The following is a 19,655-nucleotide window of genomic DNA, read 5'->3' as shown; positions in this document are numbered from 1 at the left end:
TCAAACTTTGGGGGAATTTTGGGATTTTTTTTAAATTTTTTTGAATTTTTTTGGGGCTTTTTGAGGGCATTTTTGGGGTTTTTTGAGTGGGAGAGGAAGAGGAAGAGGAGGAGGAGGAAGAGGAGGAGGAGGAGGGAGAGGAAGGTCGGGATTTGGGGGAGTCCCTGATCAAAATTTTGGGAGAATTTTTGGATTTTTTGGGAATTTTTGGGATTTTTTTTGGGTTTTTGGTGGAGAGAGGAAGAGGAAGATCGGCCTCAGTGAGGAAGAGGAGGAGGGGGAGGAAGGTCGGGATTTGGGGAGGGGTCCTGATCAAAATTTTGGGGAATTTTGGGATTTTTTGGGATTTTTTTTTTAATTTTCTTGGAATTTTTTTGGGGGCATTTTTGGGGTTTTTTTGGGGTTTTTTGAGTGGGAGAGGAAGAGGAAGAGGAGGAGGAGGAAGAGGAGGAGGAGGAGGGAGAGGAAGGTCGGGACTGGGGGGAGGGTCCTGATCAAAATTTGGGGGAATTTTGGGATTTTTTGGGATTTTTTTGGGGATTTTTTGGGGAAATTTTGGGGTTTTTCGGTGGAGAGAGGAAGAGGAGGAGGGGGAGGAAGGTCGGGATTTGGGGAGGGGCTCCCTGATCAAAATTTTGGGGAATTTTGGATTTTTTTGGGATTTTTTTGGGATTTTTTTGGGATTTTTTGGGGGAAATTTTGGGGTTTTTGGTTGGGTGGAGAGAGGAAGAGGAAGATCGGCCTCAGTGAGGAAGAGGAGGAGGAGGAGGAGGAGAGGGAGGAAGGTCGGGACTGGGGGGAGGGTCCTGATCAAAATTTTGGGGAATTTTGGGATTTTTTGGGATTTTTTTTGAATTTTTTTGGAATTTTTTTGGGGCTTTTTGAGGGCATTTTTGGGGTTTTTTGAGTGGGAGAGGAAGAGGAAGAGGAGGAGGAGGAAGAGGAGGAGGAGGAGGGAGAGGAAGGTCGGGATTTGGGGGAGTCCCTGATCAAACTTTGGGGGAATTTTGGGATTTTTTGGGAATTTTTTTGGGGTTTTTTGGGGAAATTTTGGGGTTTTTGGTGGAGAGAGGAAGAGGAAGATCGGCCTCAGTGAGGAAGAGGAGGAGGAGGAGGAGGGGGAGGAAGGTCGGGATTTTGGGGGGGTCCCTGATCAAAATTTTGGGAGAATTTTGGGATTTTTTTGGGATTCTTTGGAATTTTTGGGAGTTTTTGGGGGATTTTTGGGGTTTTTTGGGGAAATTTTGGGGTTTTTGGTGGGAGAGGAAGAGGAAGATCGGCCTCAGTGAGGAAGAGGAGGAGGAGGAGGAGGGGGAGGAAGGGTCAGGATTTGGGGAGGGGGGGTCCCCCATCAAAATTTTTGGGGAATTTTGGGTTTTTTTGGAATTTTTGCGATTTTTTGGGGGAAATTTTGGGGTTTTTGGTGGAGAGAGGAAGATCGGCCTCAGTGAGGAAGAGGAGGAGGGGGAGGAAGGTCGAGATTTTGGGGAGGGGTCCCTGATCAAAATTTTGGGAGAAATTTGGGGTTTTTTTTTTTGATTTTTTGGGATTTTTTGGGGTTTTTTTGGAATTTTTTGGGATTTTGGGGGGGTTTTTGGGGGGGGGTGAGGAGGAGGAGGAGGAGGGGGAGGAAGGTCGGGATTTGGGGAGGGGTCCCTGATCAAACTTTGGGGGAATTTTGGGATTTTTTGGGATTTTTTGGGGGGATTTTTTGGGGAAATTTTGGGGTTTTTGGTGGGGGGAGGAAGAGGAAGATCGGCCTCAGTGAGGAAGAGGAGGAGGGGGAGGAAGGTCGAGATTTTGGGGAGGGGTCCCTGATCAAAATTTTGGGAGAATTTTGGGGGATTTTTTTGATTTTTTGGGGCTTTTTTGAATTTTTTGGGATTTTTTTGGGGTTTTTGGGGGGAGGTGAGGAGGAGGAGGAGGAGGAGGGGGAGGAAGGTCGGGATTTGGGGAGGGGGGTCCCCCATCAAAATTTTGGGGGAATTTTGGGATTTTTTGGGATTTTTTGGGGATTTTTTGGGGATTTTTTGGGGGAAATTTTGGGGGTTTTTGGTGGGGGGAGGAGGAGGAAGATCGGCCTCAGTGAGGAAGAGGAGGAGGAGGAAGGTCGGGATTTGGGGAGGGGTCCCTGATCAAAATTTTGGGAGAATTTTGGGGTTTTTTTTTTATTTTTTTTTATTTTTTGGGGTTTTTTTGGAATTTTTTGGGATTTTTTTGGGGTTTTTGGGGGGGGGGGTGAGGAGGAGGAGGAGGGGGAGGAAGGTCGGGATTTGGGGAGGGGGGTCCCCCATCAAAATTTTGGGGGAGTTTTGGGGATTTTTTGGGGGGATTTTTTGGGGGGTTTTTTGGGGGTGGTTGTGGGGGGTCCCAGGGTGGGATTTGGGGGGTCCCAGGGTGGGATTTGGGGGGTCCTGGGGGGGATTTTGGGGGGTCCCAGAGGGGATTTTGGGGGTCCCAGATGGGATTTGGGCTCTCTGGGGAGATTTTGGGGTTCCCAGGATGAAATTTGGGGGCTCCCAGGGAGGAATTTGGGGGTCCCAGGGTGAAATTTGGGGGTCCTGGGGGGTCCCAGGGGGGATTTTGGGGGGTCCCAGATCGGATTTTGGGGGTCCTAGGGACAATTTTGGGGTCCCTGGGGTGGAATTTGGGGGTCCTAGATCAGACTTTGGGGTTCCTGGGGTGAATTTTGGGGTCCCAGGATGAAATTTGTGGGTCCTGGGGGAGATTTTGGGGGTCCCAGGATGGAATTTGAGGAGGTTTTGGGGGGTCCTGGGAGGTTTTTGGGGTCCCAGGATGAAATTTGGGGTTCCCTGGGGGGTTTTTGGGGGGTTCCTGGGTGGGATTTGGGGTTTTTGAGGGGAATTTTGGGGGGTCCCAGGGTGAAATTTGGGGTCCCTGATCGGATTTTGGGGATCCTGGGGGGATTTTGGGCTCCCTGGGAAGATTTTGGGGTTCCCTGGATGAAATTTGGGGTTCCCTGGGGGGTTTTTGGGGGTCCCTGGATGGAATTTGGGGTTTTTGAGGGGAATTTTGGGGTTTTTTTGGGGGGTCTTAGATGGGATTTGGGGGTCCCAGGGTGAAATTTGGGGTCCTTGGGGTGGAATTTGGGGGGTCCCAGATCAGATTTTGGGGGTCCTGGGGGAATTTTGGGGTTCCTGGGTGAAATTTGGGGGTCCCGGGTTGGAATTTGGGGGTCCCGGGGGGATTTTGGGGGTTCTGGGGGCGATTTTCGGGTCCCAGGGTATAATTTGGGGAGGATTTGGGGGGTCCCAGCTGGGATTTGGGGGTCCTGGGGACAATTTTGGGGTCCCTGGGGTGGAATTTGGGGGTCCCAGATCAGATTTTGGGGGTCCTGGATGGAATTTGGGGTTCCCTGGGGGATTTTGGGGGTCCCTGGATGGAATTTGGGGTTTTTGAGGGGAATTTTGGGGTTTTTGGGGAGTCCCAGATGGGATTTGGGGGTCCCAGGGTGAAATTTGGGGGTCCCGGGTTGGAATTTGGGGGTCCCGGGGGGATTTTGGGGGTCCTGGGGACAATTTTGGGGTCCCTGGGTGGAATTTGGGGGTCTCAGGTCAGATTTTGGGGGTCCTGGGGGAATTTTGGGGTTCCTGGGGCGGTTTTTGGGGGTCCTGGGGGCGATTTGGGGGTCCCAGAGTGGAATTTGGGGGGGATTTGGGGGTCCCAGCTGGGATTTGGGGGTCCTGGGGACAATTTTGGGGTCCCTGGGGTGAAATTTGGGGGTCCTGGGGACAATTTTGGGGTCCTTGGGGTGGAATTTGGGGGTCCCAGATCGGATTTTGGGGGTCCTGGGGGAATTTTGGGGTTCCCAGGGTGAATTTTGGGGTCCCAGGATGAAATTTGGGGTTCCTGGGGAGGTTTTTGGGGGGTCCCAGGGGGGATTTAGGGGGTCCTGGGGACAATTTTGGGGTCCCTGGGTGAAATCTGGGGGGGATTTGGGGGGTCCCAGATGGGATTTGGGGGTCCCAGGATGGAATTTGGGGTTCCCTGGGGGTTTTTGGGGGTCCCTGGATGGAATTTGGGGTTTTTGAGGGGAATTTTGGGGTTTTTTTGGGGGGTCCTAGATGGGATTTGGGGGTCCCAGGGTGAAATTTGGGGTCCCAGGATGAAATTTGGGGGTCCCGGATCAGATTTTGGGGGTCCTGGGGACAATTTCGGGGTCCTTGGGGTGGAATTTGGGGGTCCCAGATCGGATTTGGGGGGTCCTGGGTGAATTTGGGGGTTCCCAGGGTGAATTTTGGGGTCCCAAGATGAAATTTGGGGGTCCTGAGGAGGTTTTTGGGGGGTCCCAGGGGGGATTTAGGGGGTCCTGGGGACAATTTTGGGGTCCCTGGGTGAAATCTGGGGGGGATTTGGGGGGTCCCAGATGGGATTTGGGGTCCCAGGATGAAATTTGGGGGTCCCTGGGGGTTTTGGGGGTCCCTGGATGGAATTTGGGGTTTTTGAGGGGAATTTTGGGGTTTTTTGGGGGGTCCCAGATGGGATTTGGGGGTCCCAGGGTGAAATTTGGGGTCCCTGGGGTGGAATTTGGGGGTCCCGGATCAGATTGTGAGGGTCCTGGGGGAATTTTGGGGTTCCTGGGTGAAATTTGGGGGTCCCGGGCTGGAATTTGGGGGTCCCAGGGGGGATTTTGGGGGTCCTGGGGGCGATTTTGGGGTCCCAGGATAAAATTTGGGGGTCCCAGATGGGATTTGGGGTTCCCGGGGGGATTTTGGGGCTCCTGGGGGCGATTTTTGGATCCCAGGGTATAATTTGGGGAGGATTTGGGGGGTCCCAGCTGGGATTTGGGGGTCCTGGGGACAATTTTGGGGTCCCTGGGGTGAAATTTGGGGGTCCTGGGTTGGACTTTGGGGGTCCTGGGGACAATTTTGGGGTCCTTGGGGTGGAATTTGGGGGTCCCAGGGGGGATTTTGGGGGTCCTGGGGGAATTTTGGGGTTCCCAGGATGAATTTTGGGGTCCCAAGATAAAATTTGTGGGTCCTGAGGAGGTTTTTGGGGGTCCTGGGGACAATTTTGGGGTCCCTGGGTGAAATCTGGGGGGGATTTGCGGGGGTCCCAGATGGGATTTGGGGTTCCCAGGATGAAATTTGGGGTTCCCTGGGGGGTTTTGGGGGTCCCTGGATGGAATTTGGGGTTTTTGAGGGGAATTTTGGGGTTTTTTGGGGGGTCCTAGATGGGATTTGGGGGTCCCAGGGTGAAATTTTGGGTCCCTGGGGTGGAATTTGGGGGTCCCGGATCAGATTTTGGGGGGTCCTGGGGGAATTTTGGGGTTCCTGGGTGAAATTTGGGGGTCCCTGGCTGGAATTTGGGGGTCCCAGATCGGATTTAGGGGGTCCTGGGGGCGATTTTGGGGTCCCAGGGTATAATTTGGGGAGGATTTGGGGGGTCCCAGCTGGGATTTGGGGGTCCTGGGGACAATTTTGGGGTCCCTGGGGTGAAATCTGGGGGGTCCCAGATGGGATTTGGGACCCCAGGATGAAATTTGGGGTTCCCTGGGGGTTTTGGGGGTCCCTGGATGGAATTTGGGGTTTTTGAGGGGAATTTTGGGATTTTTTGGGGGGTCCCAGATGGGATTTTAGGGGTCCCAGGGTGAAATTTGGGGTCCCTGGGGTGGAATTTGGGGGTCCCGGATCAGATTTTGGGGGTCCTGGGGGAATTTTGGGGTTCCTGGGTGAAATCTGGGGGTCCCGGGCTGGAATTTGGGGGTCCCCCGGGGGATTTTGGGGGTCCTGGGGGCGATTTTGGGGTCCCAGGGGTGAAATTTGGGGGTCCTGGGTTGGACTTTGGGGGTCCCAGGGTGAAATTTTGGGTCCCTGGGGTGGAATTTGGGGGTCCCAGATCAGATTTTGGGGGTCCTGGGGGAATTTTGGGGTTCCTGGGTGAAATTTGGGGGTCCCGGGTTGGAATTTGGGGGTCCCAGGGGGGATTTTGGGGGTCCTGGGGTGGAATTTGGGGGTCCCAGATGAGATTTGGGGTTCCCTGGGGGGTTTTGGGGGACCCTGGATGGAATTTGGGGTTTTTGAGGGGAATTTTGGGGGTTTTGCGGGGTCCCAGATGGGATTTTGGGGTCCCAGGATGAAATTTGGGGGTCCCTGGGGGATTTTGGGGGTTCCTTGATGGAATTTGGGGTTTTTGAGGGGTATTTTGGGGTTTTTTGGGGGGTCCCATATGGGATTTGGGGGTCCCAGGGTGAAATTTGGGGTCCCTGGGGTGGAATTTGAGGGTCCCAGATCAGATTTTGGGGGTCCTGGATGGAATTTTGGGGTTCCTGGGTGAAATCTGGGGGTCCCTGGGGTGGAATTTGAGGGTCCCAGATCAGATTTTGGGGGTCCTGGGGGAATTTTGGGGTTCCCGGGGTGAATTTTGGGGGTCCCGGGCTGGAATTTGGGGGTCCCAGGGGGGATTTTGGGGGTCCTGGGGGCGATTTTCGGGTCCCAGGATATAATTTGGGGAGGATTTGGGGGGTCCCAGCTGGGATTTGGGGGTCCTGGGGACAATTTTGGGGTCCCTGGGGTGAAATTTGGGGGTCCTGGGTTGGACTTTGGGGGTCCTGGGGACAATTTTGGGGTCCCTGGGGTGGAATTTGGGGGTCCCAGGGGGGATTTTGGGGGTCCTGGGGGAAATTTGGGGTTACCAGGGTGAATTTTGGGGTCCCAGGATGAAATTTGGGGTTCCTGAGGAGGTTTTTGGGGGGTCCTAGGGAGGATTTAGGGGGTCCTGGGGACAATTTTGGGTCCCTGGGTGAAATTTGGGGGGGATTTGGGGGGTCCCAGATGGGATTTGGGGTCCCAGGATGAAATTTGGGGTTCCCTGGGGGTTTTTGGGGGTCCCTGGATGGAATTTGGGGTTTTTGAGGGGAATTTTGGGGTTTTTGGGGGGTCCCAGATGGGATTTGGGGGTCCCAGGGTGAAATTTGGGGTCCCTGGGGTGGAATTTGGGGGTCCCAGCTGGGATTTTGGGGGTCCTGGGGACGATTTTGGGGTCTCTGGGGTGGAATTTGGGGGTCCTGGGTTGGATTTTGGGGGTCCTGGGGGGGATTTTGGGGTCCCAGGGTATAATTTGGGGAGGATTTGGGGGGTCCCAGCTGGGATTTGGGGGTCCTGGGGACAATTTTGGGGTCCCTGGGGTGAAATTTGGGGGTCCTGGGTTGGACTTTGGGGATCCTGGGGGAATTTTGGGGTTCCCAGGGGGAATTTTGGGGTCCCAGGATGAAAATTGGGGTTCCCTGGGGGGTTTTTGGGGGTCCCTGGATGGAATTTGGGGTTTTTGAGGGGAATTTTGGGGTTTTTGGGGGGTCCTAGATGGGATTTGGGGGTCCCAGGGTGAAATTTGGGGTCCCTGGGGTGGAATTTGGGGGTCCCGGGTTGGAATTTGGGGGTCCCAGGGGGGATTTTGGGGGTCCTGGGGGAATTTGGGGTTTTTGAGGGGAATTTTGGGGGTTTTGGGGGGTCCTAGATGGGATTTGGGGTTCCTGGGTGAAATTTGGGGGTCCTGGGTTGGACTTTGGGGGTCCTGGGGACAATTTCGGGGTCCTTGGGGGTGGAATTTTGGGGTCCCAGATCGGATTTTGGGGGTCCTGGGGGAATTTTGGGGTTCCTGGGTGAATTTTGGGGTCCCAGGATGAAATTTGGGGTTCCTGGTGAGGTTTTTGGGGGGTCCCAGGGGGGATTTTGGGGGTCCTGGGGACAATTTTGGGGTCCCTGGGTGAAATCTGGGGGGGATTTGGGGGGGTCATAGGGGGAATTTTGGGGTCCCAGGATGAAATTTGGGGTTCCCTGGGGGGTTTTGGGGGACCCTGGATGGAATTTGGGGTTTTTGAGGGGAATTTTGGGGTTTTTTTTGGGGGGTCCTAGATGGGATTTGGGGGTCCCAGGGTGAAATTTGGGGTCCCTGGGGGATTTTGGGGGTCCCAGATCAGATTTTGGGGGTCCTGGGGGCGATTTTGGGGTTCCTGGGTGAAATCTGGGGGTCCCGGGTTGGAATTTGGGGGTCCCAGGGGGGATTTTGGGGGTCCTGGGGACAATTTTGGGGTCCCCGGGTTGGAATTTGGGGGTCCCAGATGGGATTTTGGGGGTCCTGGGGGAATTTTGGGGTCCCAGGGTATAATTTGGGGGGGATTTGGGGGTCCCAGCTGGGATTTGGGGGTCCTGGGGACAATTTTGGGGTCCCTGGGGTGGAATTTGGGGGTCCCAGGGGGATTTTGGGGGTCCTGGGGACAATTTTGGGGTCCCTGGGGTGGAATTTGGGGGTCTCAGATCAGATTTTGGGGGTCCTGGGGGAATTTTGGGGTTCCTGGGGAGGTTTTTGGGGGTCCTGGGGGCGATTTTCGGGTCCCAGGGTATAATTTGGGGAGGATTTGGGGGGTCCCAGCTGGGATTTGGGGGTCCTGGGGACAATTTTGGGGTCCCTGGGGTGGAACTTGGGGGTCCTTGGGGGTCCTGGGGGCGATTTTGGGGTTCCCAGGGTGAATTTTGGGGTCCCAAGATAAAATTTGTGGGTCCTGAGGAGGTTTTTGGGGGGTCCCAGGGGGGATTTAGGGGGTCCTGGGGGAATTTTGGGGTCCCTGGGTGAAATTTGGGGGGGATTTGGGGGGTCCCAGATGGGATTTGGGGGTCCCAGGATGAAATTTGGGGTTCCCTGGGGGGTTTTTGGGGGTCCCTGGATGGAATTTGGGGTTTTCGAGGGGAATTTTGGGGTTTTTTGGGGGGTCCTAGATGGGATTTGGGGGTCCCAGGGTGAAATTTGGGGTCCCTGGGGTGGAATTTGGGGGTCCCGGATCAGATTTTGGGGGTCCTGGGGGAATTTTGGGGTTCCTGGGTGAAATTTGGGGGTCCCGGGTTGGAATTTGGGGGTCCCAGGGGGGATTTTGGGGGTCCTGGGGTGGAATTTGGGGGTCCCAGATGAGATTTGGGGTTCCCTGGGGGGTTTTGGGGGTCCCTGGATGGAATTTGGGGTTTTTGAGGGGAATTTTGGGGGTTTTGCGGGGTCCCAGATGGGATTTGGGGGTCCCAGGGTGAAATTTGGGGTCCCAGGATGAAATTTGGGGGTCCCAGATCAGATTTTGGGGGTCCTGGGGACAATTTTGGGGTCCTTGGGGTGGAATTTGGGGGTCCCAGGTTGGACTTTGGGGGTCCTGGGGGAATTTGGGGGTTCCCAGGGTGAATTTTGGGGTCCCAGGGGGAATTTGGAGGTCCTGAGGAGGTTTTTGGGGGGTCCTGGGGGGGATTTTGGGGTTCCCTGGGGGGGATTCGGTGTTTTTGGGGTTCCCTGGGGGGGTCCCCCCATTTTTTTGACCCCTCCCCCCCCCTCTGTCCCCCCCCAGCCCCCGAGGAAGCCCCAAAAAAGCGAAAATTGGGCAAAAACCCCGACGTGGACACGAGCTTCCTGCCCGACCGCGAGAGAGAGGTGGGGCTGGGGGCGTCCTGGGGGGTCTGGGGGGGTCCCGGGGGGATTTTGGGGGGTCCCGAGTGGGTTTTGGGGAGTCCCGGGGGGATTTTGGGGGGTCCCGGGGGGTATTTTGGGGGGTCCCGAGTGGATTTTGGGGGGTCCTGAGTGGATTTTGGGGGGTCCCGGGGGGATTTTGGGGGGTCCCAGGGGGATTTTGGGGTAATTTAGGGGGATTTTTGGGGGGGTCCTTGGGGGATCTGGGGGCATTTGGGGGGTCCCGAGTGGATTTGGGGGGGTCCCGGGGGGATTTGGGGGGTCCCGAGTGGATTTGGGGGGTCCTGAGTGGATTTGGGGGGGTCCCGGGGGGAATTGGGGGGTCCCGAGTGGATTTTGGGGGGGTCCCGAGTGGATTTGGGGGGTCCTGAGTGGATTTGGGGGGGTCCCGGGGGGAATTGGGGGGTCCCGAGTGGATTTTGGGGGGGTCCCGAGTGGGTTTTGGGGAGTCCCGGGGGGATTTTGGGGGGTCCCGGGGGGATTTTGGGGGGTCCCGGGGGGATTTTGGGGGTCCCGGGGGGATTTGGGGGGTCCCGAGTGGATTTTGGGGGGTCCCGGGGGGATTTTGGGGGGGTCCCGAGTGGATTTTGGGGGGTCCTGGGGGGATTTTGGGGGGTCCGGAGTGGATTTTGGGGGGATTTAGGGGGATTTGGGGAGAATTTGGGGGGATTTTGGGGGGTCCTGGGGGTCCCAGATGGGATTTTGGGGGGATCTGGAAAAATCTGTGGGGGTCCTGAGTGGATTTTGGGGGGTCTCGAGTGGATTTTGGGGGGTCCCGGAGGGATTTTGGGGGGTCCCGGGGGGATTTTGGGGGGTCCCGAGTGGATTTTGGGGGGTTTGGGGGGTTTTGGGGAGATTTGGGGGGATTTTGGGGGGTCCCGAGTGGATTTTGGGGGGGTCCCGAGTGGATTTTGGGGTGATTTAGGGGGATTTGGGGAGAATTTGGGGGGATTTTGGGGGGGCTTGAGGGGGATTTGGGGGGTCCTGGGGGGGTTTGGGGGGATTTAGGGGGGGTCCCAGGGGGATTTAGGGGGATTTTTGGGGAGATCTGGGGGGATTTTGGGGGGTCCTGGGGGGATTTTGGGGGGTCCTGGGGGTCCCAGATGGGATTTTGGGGCGATCTGGAAAAATCTGGGGGGGTCCTGAGTGGATTTTGGGGGGTCTTGAGTGGATTCTGGGGGAGTTTTGGGGGGTCCTGGGGAGATTTTGGGGGAGATTTTGGGGGATTTGGAAAAATCTGGGGGGGTCCCGAGTGGATTTGTGAAAAATTGGAAAAATTTGGGGCAATTTAGGGGAAATTTGGGGGAGGATTTGGGGGGGGGGATTTTGGGGGGGGGTCCTGAGTGGATTTTGGGGGGTCCTGGGGGATTTTGGGGGGATTTGGGGGAAATTTCAGAGGATTTGGGTGGATTTGGGGGGTCCTGGGGGGTCCCGAGTGGATTTTGGGGGGATTTAGGGGGAATCTGGGGGGGGTTTGGGGGATTTGGGGGGATCTGGGGGGTCCCGGGGGGATTTTGGGGGGATTTGGGGGCATTTTGGGGGGTCCTGAGTGGATTTTGGGGTGATTTAGGAGGATTTGGGGGGATTTTGGGGGGGCTTGAGGGGGATTTGGGGGTCCTGGGAGGGTTTGGGGGGATTTTGGGGGGTCCCGGGGGGATTTTGGGGGGTCCTGGGGGGATTTTGGGGGGTCCTGGGGGTCCCAGATGGGATTTTGGGGCGATCTGGAAAAATCTGGGGGGGGTCCTGAGTGGATTTTGGGGGGTCTTGAGTGGATTCTGGGGGTGTTTTGGGGGGTCCTGGGGAGATTTTGGGGGGGATTTGGGGGGATTTGGACAAATCTGGGGGGGTCCCGAGTGGATTTGTGAAAAATTGGAAAAATTTGGGGCAATTTAGGGGAAATTTGGGGGAGGATTTGGGGGGGGAGATTTTGGGGGGGGGTCCTGAGTGGATTTTGGGGGGTCCCAGATGGGATTTTGGGGGGATTTGGGGGAAATTTCAGGGGATTTGGGGGGTCCTGGGGGGTCCTGGGGGGTCCCGAGTGGATTTTGGGGGGATTTGGGGGGAATCTGGGGGGGGGTTGGGGATATTTGGGGGGATCTGGGGGGTCCTGGGGGGGTTTTGGGGGATTTTGGGGGGTCCTGAGTGGATTTTGGGGGGTCCTGGGGGGTCCTGAGTGGATTTTGGGGGATTTTGGGGGAAATTTGGGGGAAATTTCAGGGGGATTTGGGGAGATCTGGGGGGATTTTGGGATATTTTGGGGGTTTTGTGGGATATTTTTGGGGCTATTTTGGGATATTTTGGGGTAATTTGGGGATATTTTGGGACATTTTGGGGGGATTTTGGGATATTTTGGGATATTTTGGGATAATTTTGGGATAATTTTGGGATATTTTGGGGTAATTTTTGGGATATTTTGGGATAATTTTGGGATATTTGGGGTTTTTTGGGGATATTTTGGGTGATTTTGGGATATTTTGGGATATTTTTGGGATATTTTGGATAATCTTGGGATATTTTGGGATATTTGGGGTGATTTTGGGCTATTTTGGGATATTTTGGGAGTTTTTTTGGGATATTTTGGGGTGATTTTGGGCTATTTTGGGTTATTTGGGATAATTTTTGGGATATTTTGGGATATTTTGGGGTGATTTGGGGATATTTTGGGACATTTTGGGGTAATTTTGGGATATTTTGGGATATTTTGGGTTTTTTTGGGATATTTTTGGGGATATTTTGGGTTATTTTGGGGTAATTTTGGGATATTTTTGGGGATATTTTGGGTTATTTTGGGGTAATTTTGGGATATTTTGGGTAATTCTGGGATATTTTTGGGATATTTTGGGTACTTTGGGGTTATTTTGGGTTTTTTGGGGGAATATTTTGGGGGCGTTTGGGGCTATTTTGAGATATTTTTGGTGATTTTGGGATATTTTGGGATATTTTGGGAGTTTTTTTGGGATATTTTGGGATATTTGGGGTGATTTTGGGTTATTTTTGGGTAATTTTGGGATATTTTGGGATATTCGGGATAATTTTTGGGTTATTTTGGGACATTTTGGGGTGATTTTGGGATATTTTGGGATATTTGGGGGTTTTGGGGCCATTTTGGGATATTTTGGGATATTTTTGGGATATTTTGGATAATCTTGGGATATTTTGAGATATTTTGGGGTGATTTGGGGCTATTTTGGGATATTTTGGGATATTTGGGATATCTTGGGGACATTTGGGGGTGATTTTGGGCTATTTTGGGATATTTTTGGGATATTTTTGGGATATTTTGGATAATCTTGGGATATTTTGGGACATTTTGGGATAATTTTGGGATATTTTGAGAGTTTTTTTGGGATATTTTAGGGTGATTTTGGGTAATTTGGGGTTATTTTGGGGTAATTTTGGGATATTTTGGGGTGTTTTGGGACTATTTTGGGATATTTTTGGGTGATTTTGGGATATTTTGGGATATTTTGGGGTTTTTTGGGGATATTTTGGGATATTTGGGCTATTTTGGGATATTTTTGGGTAATTTTGGAGTATTTTGGGATATTTTGGGGTAAATTTGGGACATTTTGGGGTGATTTTGGGATATTTTGGGATATTTTGGGATATTTTTGGGATATTTGGGATAATTTTGGGATATTTTGGGATATTTGGGGGTGATTTTGGGATATTTTGGATAATCTTGGGATATTTTGGGATATTTGGGGTGATTTTGGGATATTTTGGGATATTTTGGGAGTTTTTTGGGATATTTTGGGGGGATTTTGGGCTATTTTGGGTTATTTTTGGGTAATTTTTGGGATATTTTGGGATATTTTTGGGATATTTTGGATAATCTTGGGATATTTTGGGATATTTGGGGCGATTTTGGGATATTTTGGGATATTTTGGGAGGTTTTTTGGGGATATTTTGGGGTGATTTTGGGTTATTTTGGGTTATTTTTGGGTAATTTTGGGATATTTGGGATATTTGGGATATTGTTTGGGATATTTTGGGACATTTTGGGATATTTTGGGTTATTTTGGGGTATTTTTGGGATATTTTGGATAATCTTGGGATATTTGAGGGTTTTTTTGGGATAATATTTGGGATATTTTGGGGCCATTTTGGGATATTTGGGATAATTTTTGGGATATTTTGGGATATTTTGGGCTATTTTGGGTTAGTTTTGGGATATTTTGGATAATCTTGGGATATTTTGGGACATTTTGGGATAATTTTGGGATATTTTGAGAGCTTTTTTGGGATATTTTCGGGTGATTTTCGGTAATTTTGGGTTATTTTTGGGTAATTTTGGGATATTTTGGGGTGATTTGGGGCTATTTTGGGGATATTTTTGGGCGATTTTGGGATATTTTGGGATATTTTGGGGTTTTTGGGATAATTTTGGGATATTTTGGGGTGAGTTTGGGATATTTTTGGGATATTTTGGATAATCTTGGGATATTTTGGGACATTTTGGGATAATTTTGGGATATTTTGAGAGCTTTTTTGGGATATTTTCGGGTGATTTTCGGTAATTTTGGGTTATTTTTGGGTAATTTTGGGATATTTTGGGGTGATTTGGGACTATTTTGGGATATTTTTGGGTGATTTTGGGATATTTTGGGATATTTGGGGTTTTTTGGGTTATTTTTGGGTAATTTTGGAGTATTTGGGATATTCGGGATAATTTCTGGGATATTTTGGGACATTTTGGGGTGATTTTGGGATATTTTGGGATATTTTGGGATATTTTTGGGATATTTTTGGATAATCTTGGATATTTTGGGACATTTTGGGCTATTTTGGGATATTTTGAGAGTTTTTTTGGGACATTTTGGGGTGATTTTGGGTAATTTTGGGTTATTTTTGGGTAATTTTGGGATATTTTGGGGTGATTTGGGACTATTTTGGGGTGATTTTGGGCTATTTTGGGATATTTTGGGATATTTTGGGGTAATTTTGGGATATTTTGGGATATTTTTGGGATATTTTGAGAGGTTTTTTGGGATATTTTGGGGTGATTTTGGGCTATTTTGGGTTATTTTTGGGATATTTTGGATAATCTTGGGATATTTGGGGGTTTTTTGGGGATAATTTTTGGATATTTTGGGACATTTTGGGGTGATTTTGGGATATTTTGGATAATCTTGGGATATTTTGGGACATTTTGGGATAATTTTGGGATATTTTGAGAGCTTTTTTGGGATATTTTAGGGTGATTTTGGGTAATTTTGGGTTATTTTTGGGTAATTTTGGGATATTTTGGGATATTTTGGGGTGATTTGGGGCTATTTTGGGATATTTTTGGGCGATTTTGGGATATTTTGGGATATTTGGGGTTTTTTGGGGGCTATTTTGGGACATTTGGGATATTTGGGATAATTTTTGGGCTGATTTGGGGCTATTTTGGGATATTTGGGGATTTTTGGGATAATTTTTGGGATATTTTGGGATATTTTTGGGTTATTTTGGGGTAATTTTGGGATATTTTGGGATATTTGGGGTTTTTTTGGGGATATTTTGGGATATTTTGGGGCCATTTTGGGATATTTTTGGGATATTTTGGATAATCTTGGGATATTTGGGTTTTTTTTTGGGATAATTTTTGGGATATTTTGAGATATTTGGGTTTTTTTGGGGGATATTTTGGGATATTTTGAGATATTTTTGGGATATTTTGGGACATTTTGGGATATTTTGGGGTAATTTTGGGATATTTTGAGATATTTGGGATAATTTTTGGGCTATTTTGGGACATTTTGGGGTGATTTTGGGCTATTTTGGGATATTTTTGGGATATTTTTGGGATATTTTAGAGAATCTTGGGATATTTTGGGACATTTTGGGATAATTTTGGGATATTTTGAGAGGTTTTTTTGGGGATATTTTGAGATATTTCGGGTTTTTTGGGCTATTTTTGGTGATTTTGGGCTATTTTGGGACATTTTGGGGTGATTTTGGGATATTTTGGGGTATTTGGGGTTTTTTGGGGATATTTTGGGTGATTTTGGGATATTTGGGATAATTTTGGGATATATTGGGGTGAGTTTGGGATATTTTGGGACATTTTGGGATATTTTGGGGTGATTTTGGGATATTTTTGGGATATTTTGGATATCTTGGGATATTTTGGGATATTTTGGGTGATTTTGGGCTATTTTGGGATATTTTGGAGTTTTTGGGATATTTTGGGGTATTTGGGCTATTTTGGGTTATTTTTTGGGGTGATTTTGGGATATTTTGGGATATTTGGGATAATTTTTGGGATATTTTGGGATATTTTGGGGTGGTTTTGGGATATTTTGGGACATTTTGGGATATTTTGGGATATTTTGGGATATTTTTGGGTTATTTTGGGGTAATTTTGGGATATTTTGGGATATTTTGGGGTTTTTTGGGGATATTTTGGATATTTTTGGGTAATTTTGGAGTATTTTGGGATATTTGGGATAATTTTTGGGATATTTTGGGATATTTTGGGGTAATTTTTGGGGATATTTTGGGATATTTTGGGATATTTGGGGTTTTTTGGGGATATTTTGGGTGATTTTGGGATATTTTGGGTAATTTTGGGCTATTTTGGGATATTTTGGGGTGATTTCGGGCTATTTTGGGATATTTTTGGGTAATTTTGGGTTATTTTTGGGTAATTTTGGGATATTTTGGGATATTTGGGGTTTTTTGGGGATATTTTGGGTGATTTTGGGGCCATTTTGGGGTATTTTGGGTAATTTTGGGATATTTTGGGCTATTTTGGGTTAGTTTTGGGGATATTTTGGATAATCTTGGGATATTTGGGGGGTTTTTTGGGATAATTTTTGGGATATTTTGGGGCCATTTTCGGGTATTTTGGGGTATTTTGGGATATTTGGGATAATTTTTGGGATATTTTGGGACATTTTGAGGTGATTTTGGGATATTTTGGGATATTTTGGGATATTTTTGGGATATTTTAGATAATCTTGGGATATTTTGGGACATTTTGGGATAATTTTGGGATATTTTAAGAGTTTTTTTGGGATATTTTAGGGTGATTTTGGGTAATTTTGGGTTATTTTGGGGTAATTTTGGGATACTTTGGGGTGATTTGGGGCTATTTTGGGATATTTTTGGGTGATTTTGGGATATTTTGGGATATTTGGGGGGTTTAGGGGGGTATTTTGGGATATTTGGGCTATTTTGGGTTATTTTTGGATAATTTTGGGACATTTTGGGGTGAGTTTGGGATATTTTGGGATATTTGGGGGTTTTTTGGGGATATTTTGGGTGATTTTGGGTAATTTGGGGCTATTTTTGGGTAATTTTGGGATATTTTGGGGTGATTTTGGACTATTTTGGGGATATTTTTGTGATTTTGGGCTATTTTGGGTTATTTTTGGTGATTTTGGGCTATTTTGGGATATTTGGGGGTTTTTGGGGATATTTTGGGGGGGGTTTTGGGATATTTTCGGGTGATTTTGGGCTATTTTGGGATTTTTTTTGGGGTAATTTTGGGATATTTTGGGATATTTGGGATAATTTTTGGGCTATTTTGGGATATTTGGGGTTTTTTTTGGGGATATTTTGGGCTATTTTGGGATAATTTTTGGGATATTTTGGGATATTTTTGGGATATTTTGGGATATTTGGGATAATTTTTGGGATATTTTGGGATATTTTTGGGATATTTTGGGATATTTGGGATATCTTGGGGATATTTGGGATAATTTTTGGGATATTTTGGGTGATTTTGGGTAATTTTGGGATATTTTGGGGTGATTTTGGGATATTTTGGGATATTTTGGGGTTTTTGGGATAATTTTGGGATATTTTGGGGTGAGTTTGGGATATTTTGGGACATTTTGGGATATTTTTGGGATATTTTGGATAATCTTGGGATATTTTGGGACATTTTGGGATAATTTTGGGATATTTGAGAGTTTTTTTGGGATATTTTAGGCTGATTTTGGGTAATTTTGGGTTATTTTTGGGGTAATTTTGGGATATTTTGGGGCTATTTTGGGATATTTTTGGGTGATTTTGGGATATTTTGGGATATTTGGGGGTTTTGGGGGGGTATTTTGGGATATTTGGGGTGATTTTGGGGTGGTTTTGGGCGATTTTGGGGCGGTTTTGGGCGATTTTGGGGCGGTTTTGGGTGATTTTGGGGCGGTTTTGGGTGATTTTGGGGCGGTTTTGGGTGATTTTGGCTGCGCCCCGCAGGAGGAGGAGAACCGGCTGCGGGAGGAGCTCAGGCAGGAGTGGGAGGCCAAACAGGAGAAGATCAAAAGTGAGAATTGGGGGGAATTCGGGGAATTTGGGGAAAATTCGGGGAATTTTGGGGAAATTCGGGGAATTTTGAGGGAATTCGGGGAATTTTGGGAAATTCGGGGAATTTGGGGAAATTTTGGGGGATTTTGGGGGGAATTTTGGGGGAGTTTGGGGGAGATTTGGGAATATTTGAGGGATTTTGAGGAGAATTTTTGAGGGGTTTTGGAGAATTTGGGACTTTTTGGGGGAATTTGGGGGAATTTTGGGGAATTTGGGGAAATTTCGGGGAATTTCGGGGAAATTTTGGGGGATTTTGGGGGAGATTTGGGAATATTTGAGGGATTTTGAGGAGAATTTTTGAGGGGTTTTGGAGAATTTGGGACCATTTGGGGGAATTTGGGGAATTTTGGGGAATTTGGGGGAATTTTGGGGGATTTTGGGGTGAATTTTGTGGATTTTTGGAGAATTTGGGAGGATTTAGGAGGAATTTTGAGGGAATTTGGGGATTTTGGGGTGAATTTTGTGGGTTTTGGAGGAATTTTGGGAGGGATTTTGGGAATATTTGAGGAATTTTGGGGGGAATTTGAGGAGAATTTTGAGGGCTTTTGGAGAATTTGGGACATTTTGGGGAAATTTTGGGGGAATTTGTGAAATTTAGGGAGAAATTAGGTGGATTTTTGGGGAATTTGGGGAAATTTTGGGGGAATTTTGGGGGCTTTTGGGAATTTAGGGGGGAATTTGAGGGGGATTTTTGGGGATTTGTGGGAATTTTGGGAATTTGGGGGAAATTTTGGGGGAATTCGGGACAATTTGGGGGGATTTAGGAGGAATTTTGAGGGAATTTGGGGATTTTGGGGTGAATTTTGTGGGTTTTGGGGGAATTTTGGGGGGAATTTTGGGGGGATTTTGGGAATATTTGAGGGATTTGGGGATTTTGAGGAGAATTTTGAGGGGTTTTGGAGAATTTGGGACATTTTTGGGGAATTTTTGGGGAATTTGGGGGAATTTTGGGGGAATTTGGGGAATTTTGAGTGGATTTTTGGGGAATTTGGGGAATGGGGGAATTTTGGGGGATTTTTGGGAGGATTTGGGGGAAGTTGGGGGGAGTTTTGGAATTTTGGGGGATTTTGGGGCCGTTTTTGGGGTGGTTTTGGGTGATTTGGGGTTGTTTTGGGGGTGATTTTGGGGCCATTTTTGGGGTGATTTGGGGTGGTTTTGGGGCCATTTTTTGGGTGATTTTGGGGGTTTTTTGGGGCCATTTTTTGGGTGATTTTGGAGTGGTTTTAGGATCAATTTTGGGGCCATTTTTGGGTGATTTTGGGGTGGTTTTAGGATCAATTTTGGGGCTCATTTTTGGGTGATTTTGGGGCCATTTTTAGGGTGATTTTTGGGGCCAATTTTGGGGAAATTTTGGGGGATTTTGGGGGGAATTTTGGGGGAGTTTGGGAGAGATTTGGGAATATTTGAGGGATTTTGAGGAGAATTTTTGAGGGGTTTTGGAGAATTTGGGACTTTTTGGGGGAATTTGGGGGAATTTTAGGGGGATTTTGGGGAATTTGGGAATTTGGGGTGAATTTTGGGGGGTTTTGGGGTGAATTTTGGGGGGTTTTGGGAATTTAGGGTGAATTATAGGGGATTTTGGGAAATTTTGGGGGAATTTGGGAGAATTTGGGAGGATTTAGGAGGAATTTTGAGGGAATTTGGGGATTTTGGGGTGAATTTTGTGGGTTTTGGGGGAATTTTGGGGGATTTTGGGAATATTTGAGGAATTTTGGGGGATTTTGAGGAGAATTTTGAGGGGTTTTGGAGAATTTGGGACATTTTGGGGAAATTTTGAGGGAATTTGGGGCATTTAGGGAGAAATTTGGGGAATTTTGAGTGGATTTTTGGGGAATTTGGGGAATGGGGGAATTTTGGGGATTTTTGGGAGGATTTGGGGGAACTTGAGGACTTTGGG

The 19,655-nt window shown here is 48.5% G+C and overlaps 1 long non-coding RNA gene across 1 annotated transcript; it reads left to right on the top strand.

The window, feature by feature from the left end:
* Positions 1-2,239: 2,239 nt before the first annotated feature.
* LOC132323045 (uncharacterized) lies at positions 2,240-17,717 on the top strand. The gene is made up of 3 exons (XR_009485220.1): positions 2,240-2,265; positions 9,344-9,426; positions 17,651-17,717. It is a non-coding gene; the product is annotated as an uncharacterized LOC132323045 (long non-coding RNA).
* Positions 17,718-19,655: the final 1,938 nt, after the last annotated feature.

The sequence above is a fragment of the Haemorhous mexicanus genome, unplaced genomic scaffold (genome assembly GCF_027477595.1).
Source record: "Haemorhous mexicanus isolate bHaeMex1 unplaced genomic scaffold, bHaeMex1.pri scaffold_267_ctg1, whole genome shotgun sequence".
Classification (NCBI taxonomy): Eukaryota; Metazoa; Chordata; class Aves; order Passeriformes; family Fringillidae; genus Haemorhous; species Haemorhous mexicanus.
The sequence above is the reverse complement of the archived record's forward strand: the minus strand, read 5'-3'. Positions and strand labels throughout refer to the sequence as shown.